Source organism: Schistocerca serialis, chromosome 7 (assembly GCF_023864345.2).
Source record: "Schistocerca serialis cubense isolate TAMUIC-IGC-003099 chromosome 7, iqSchSeri2.2, whole genome shotgun sequence".
Lineage (NCBI taxonomy): Eukaryota > Metazoa > Arthropoda > Insecta > Orthoptera > Acrididae > Schistocerca > Schistocerca serialis.
Window position 1 is genome coordinate 84,566,747 of NC_064644.1, and position 6,000 is coordinate 84,572,746.

Here is a 6,000-nt window from a genome sequence, read left to right on the forward strand (position 1 = left end):
AGGTAGCTGTATAAATATAAGAACAATAGCTGTACGATACAAAAGGAATTGCAAATGTACTAAGTAATTTGTAAGTAAAATCTCATTAAAGATTATAAAGTATGTAACAAAATATAAAGACTGCATGTTTCCAATGTACTGCACGCTAGATTTAGTGATTGCCCCCCCCCCCGAACACATCAAATATTTGAATTTCAGAAGCCAACCCAATTTTGTAAAATGATTGTATATCTTGTCATATTTATTTTATATTCTTAATGGATTGATATATAATTTATATAACTAATGTTTATATTTATAGCAACAGTTGCAATACTTTTGAATATAATTAATTTATTCTAAGAATAAAATGTCATAGTAATCAACAGAGATTTATACTTGTATCGTAGTAACCTGTTAGTCATCCCTTAATGTTGATAAGACTGCCATACTGTACCTAGAAAGTGTGTAGTTTTGAGCTACAAAGGGGTGTGTGTGTGTGTGTGTGTGTGTGTGTGTGTGTGTGTGTGTGTGTGTGTGTGAGATTCAAATACTTCGGTAGTCAACGTTCATGTCTAGGAGTGGAGAACTTGACAAAAAGTAATTTTTGCTAGGATTACAGCTAGGGTTGACTCCTGTTAGGAACAGAGAACAAGCCTGGAATTGACTAAAATAGACCAGAAATCACAAAGTTTTCTTAGATTTTGCACAGTGTCCTGAATGAGAGTGGCTAGAAGAACATTTGACATGCCATGCACCAGAATGGGATGGGTAGATTCTGGTTTAATCTGTGAGAGTTTGTTTACTCTTTCCCTTTCAAAAGTACTTTAGTGCATAATACACAAGATATCTTAACAATATCTGGCAAAAAGTGACATTAAAAAGAGTGCAATATAGTTGATTTGAAAGTACTTGAATTTTTACATAGATAAAAAAAAGGTGGCAGCACAGTTGTTTTAGAGGTCAAAATATACTCACTTTTAATAAAAGTTCGGTCGTGTGTTTGCTCACAAGAATTGCAGAAACTTTAAACAGAGCCTGTATCGGGGCTCCAAATTCAGGACAGATCCCTTGCCTTGACGTACAGCATCTGTCGTATATAAACTGCTGTGTCGATCTGACACACTGGTGACTTCTCAGTCGAGAAAGTTGTGTGTTAAGGAGTAGTGTCAAACATGGAAGTGGGTACTGAACGGAGTGAGGTTTGACGTCCTGCAGTGGTAAAGGTACTGAAAAAGTTGTGTGATAGTAGTCATTTTATCATGGGATGTCTGTGACTGTAGCTTCTAGCTTAGTCATCTTTTTATTAATGATGTGTGCCCTTCAGTCATAATATTTTTCACTAAGGTCCAACACTTTAGGTGGTGCAACAACCATTTCAAGGATGTCTCTGACGTTTTTTGGCCTCCGTATCTCGTCCGCCGAGTACCCGGCCAAGGGTGACCACGTGGTAGTTCACGGGGAGAGTGGTTTAGACCTGGGGGTGCGGAGTACTTTTAATATTGTGGAAGACGAATAGTGGTTTGTAAGTAGCCACCAAAGTTCCACTTATGACCCCATGAAACATCTGCGTAAAACTTGCTTTTAAATTTTCTCGAAAAGCACACACACGACACTGTTCCTTTTTCGTATCCCAGAGAACTGGGAAGAGGAGGGGGAGGTGGCACTTGCCTGCAGGTCTGGGTGTCCTTATACTCGAAAGTATGTATGTATGTATGTATGATACCAGTATGAAGAAATATGAAACTACTCTCACAGGACACTGACTAGTAGTAAGTGTATCAGAAACTTCTATGCCAGCCATCGCAAAATTGGGTTTGTCGTCGGGCTGCTCACATCCGACCTACCCCCCTCCCCCTGCCCCCTCCCACCGAACTTCAGATCCTGGGCAGGTTCGTGGCTGCCTTTGTTTACCTTCTGGCGGTAACCTCTGCAGCCCGCTTACAAATGTGGTTCCAAGTATTTTAACTGTTTTATGCTGACAGGGAACAAGATTTCATTAAATCGAGAGCACGATCTTCTGCTGGTAACTATTGACTTCATCGACAAGATTAGCCGAGATAGTCAGCACTCCTGTAAAGCTTGCATTCCCATATTGGGAGTGTATTTGAACATTAAGTGTCGTTGCGGCTGAAGAGGCTAGCGTTCTGGTAAGTTCTTTTGCTTAAGTAACAGTTTAGTCATAAAGATGTCAAAAGAGGGCAGTTTTGTATATTTCGTATTTCTTTCTTCCCTCCATCCCTTCGCAATAATGTGTTGGTGTAAATGTTGATGCCGTAATGCAGACTACGTTGATACGCGATATCGCTTACTTGTCGAGAGAGACTAGCTATTGTGGCGTAGTACGTGCAGTGGGTGTTAACAGGCTGGGAGGGGAACCCCTGCGCGAACTTTTCAACCAGGGTGTGGCGCGGGAGTCGTCGCCGGGCGGGTCGATAGCGGACAGCCATGCGCAGCCCGGGACGGCCTTAAAGTGGATGGCGTAGCGCGCGGAAGGGAGCCTATGGTTTGTGTGTGTGTTGCGTACAGGAAGGGCAGGCCCGTTTACCGGGTATCAGCAGGCTGCCGAGCTCGTTCAACTTTCTGACTGGATGGATCGTAGTAACAAATTTCTAGTTAAAAGCAAATTAAAACTTCAAACTCATTTTTATTTTCAAAATTGTGCTGAATCTCTTCTAGGTATCATTATTTCGGGAACTATGCATAAGAATACCGTTTTCAACATACTTTCATAGAATCGTTAAGAATAAATCGTTTTTTAAAAAGAAAAATCGTAAATGTGCGCAGATCTAGTAAACCTGGAATCTACAGTAGGCTGAAGTAATAACTGCATACTATTGTTTCCATCCTATGTTTGACGGGTTTGTACTTTTTACGTAATGCTATCTGAAGTCTGTAGGGATTAAATTGCTAGCACACACAAATCCACAGACCTTCAAAGAATGTCAATACGTCCGAAAATTTGCACCTTAAAGAGAAGTTTGTGACAGTCGCAGGCATTACCCAGTACTGAACGACGAATGCGATATAGACGATTCATTTGGATTTCGTCCAGCATCAAGGAATTATCAATGGTACAGGTTATATTCATTGAGGTCCAACAAAAAAGCCGTAAGAGATGTATTTCTGTGGCAAATTCTACACATTGCAACGCTGCGAGAGGGCAAACGTGATGGAAAAAGAGAAAAGTAAGACTCAGGGAGTTCATTTGTTTCATAAAGTACTTCACTAGTGTAGGGGATAACAATACTTCGAAGGCAGGCAGCTTACGACACTTTTATGCCTTGCTTCTTGTGTTTGTTCCTTCGTCACTGTCTGTGACAGTTGCTCTAGCGAAACAATTTCCACAAAAAAAAAAAGACTTTGGTTTGGGTTCTGCCCCATGTAAAGGCTTTTTCTTTCATACGCTTGAACATGTAAATAATCTCTCTTGAAAAGTTCAAAACAGGGATCATACGAGGTGCGGCTAGAAAAAAACCGGACTGATGCTGGAAAAAACATTTATTTACAATTTCATGTTATCTCCTTCAATGTACTCTCCTCCTCGGTCTCTACACCGCTCCATACGAATTTTCCACTGTTCATAGTAAAGCTGCAGATCATTTTCGGTATGTCCATACATTACTTCCGTCGCTTTTTCTTTTACTGCTTCAACGGTCTCAAATCTAGTTCCTTTCAAAGCTGACTTGACAATAGGGAAAAGAAAAAAGTCACAGGGGCCAAATCAGGTGAGTAGGGTGGATGATCTAAGATGGGAATGTTGTGTTTTGCCAAAAACGTCTTCACTGACAACGCACTGAGAGCTGGGGCATTGTCTTGGTGAAGGATCCATGACTTTTTTCTCCACAAATCGTTCCGTTTTCTCCGTACTCGCTCACGTAGGGTAGCCAGGACCCTAATGTAGTAATGCTGATTCACTGTTTGTCCCTCTGGTACCCAATCAATGTGCACAATCCCTTTGATGTCAAAAAAAAAAAAAAAACAATCATCATTGCCTTGAATTTCGATTTTGACATTCGTGCTTTTTTTTGTCGTGGAGAACCAGTAGTTTTCCAATGCATCGATTGGCGTTTAGTTTCGGGATCGTAAGTAAAAAAACCACGATTCATCGCAAGTAATAACATTTTGTAAGAAGGTGGGATCACTTTCAATGTTTTCCAGGATGTCAGAACAAATCATTCTTCGGCGTTCCTTCTGTTCAATTGTGAGACACTTTGGAACCATTTTTGAACACACTTTGTTCATGTTGAAACTTTCATGAAGAATCTGCCTAACACTTTCCTTGTCAACTCCTGTTAACTCAGACACTGCTCTGATTGTTAAACGGCGATCTTGTCGAACAAGTTTACCGATTTTTTCAATGTTTGCATCAGTTTTTGCTGACAATGGTCTGCCAGTGCGAGTGTCATCACTGGTGTCTTCGCGGCCATCTTTAAATCGTTTAAACCACTCAAACACTTGTGTTCGTGATAAACAATCATCGCCGTACACTTGTTGTAACATTACAAACGTTTCACTTGCAGATTTTCCTAGTTTGAAACAAAATTTGATGTTAACCCGCTGTTCTTTCTGTACACTCAACATTTTCCGACGCACAGACAAATCGTCAACTACTTAAAACAGACGCCACGGGCAGACTGAGTGCAGGAGGCAGATGAAACTCGAGCAGTAGGCGGAGCGAGAGTCACGTAACAGGCCACGCGACTTTCAGCCTTATTGCATTCGTTTTATTGTTTCACCAGTACTAGTCCGGTTTTTTCTAGCCACACCTCGTATAGCAGACTAAAGGAAGCGTTTCCCACGCCCATATTGTGAGAATAACTTCGAGCCCCCATCTATTACAAAGTTCTTTACATGTTACATTCATCACTCATTGTCATTAGGGGATTATGTCTGTGACATGTTACCACTGAATAGTGATCACGTAGATGTTTCCTTGCAAATGAATAGCGCGACAATTTAAAGGAATGGGGCGGCTTGCGGTAAACTCAGTATCATAACGTTGTCGGCACTGGTTCATCACCACCTCAACTACCAGCGGCTGTAAGTCGCTAAAACCAATTTATTACTTGCATGTAACCCTTTTTGTACCTCGCAGTGGTCTACACATGGCTTGTTGCAAATTAAACTTTATTTGCTCTTAAAATGTCTCGTCCAAAGCATGAGGATTTCCACAAGTTTCACAGCATTCGACCCTATATGGAAGTAACGATGGACTGTTCCAAGAGACATTTAAGAAGTGGGGTGTTTAGCATAGCAGAACTTCCATATACAGGTATATTAAAATGAGTTATGTGGGATACATAGTGCTCCTTAGGCGGCGTAAAGTTTTGTGCTCCCAGTAAATCTACTGCATAAGATGAACAGGTACAACTCACCCTCTTCCATACCTCAAACACAACTTACGTTCTCTTTGTTGATGGTTTATAGTTAATACACACAGAATACATAGAAAGTTTTATTTAAGAATTTTTATTTTGTTGAAGAGAAGATACTCTTTAGACATCCCAGAAAGTCTTCCAAGAGCCTGAGGAACCTCATGACTGAACTAATGGAAATCGATATTGTAGATGAGACCAATTATTTTTAAAAGCTATCTGCGCCTAGTAAAAGCGGAAATTAGTAAATAATATCAGGATAAATTGCGATAACTGCTTGATGGATTTCAGCATTAAAGCTGATGCCAATAGAAAAATTCCCCTGTCTTTAACAGAACGTAACATATACATTTTCCACTGGTTGTCGTTTTGATGAAACATAACACTGGAAGTATTCGCCTCCAGCAACATTGCTTGTTACGTAAAGATACTGTATCTTGAGGCACTTCCATTCATTGCCCTCGTTTGATGGAAAACGTAAAAGGTATGCACCTTGAAGCTCAAAAGTGCACGGATCTGTGGTGGCTCCATGTGGCCATGTGAAGGTCACCAGAACACAGTCCTTATGTGTGTGAATTCATCTGGATTTTCATCTTTCTTACTGACTGTTTGTCGGATCGCATTTTGACCTATCGGGCATTGT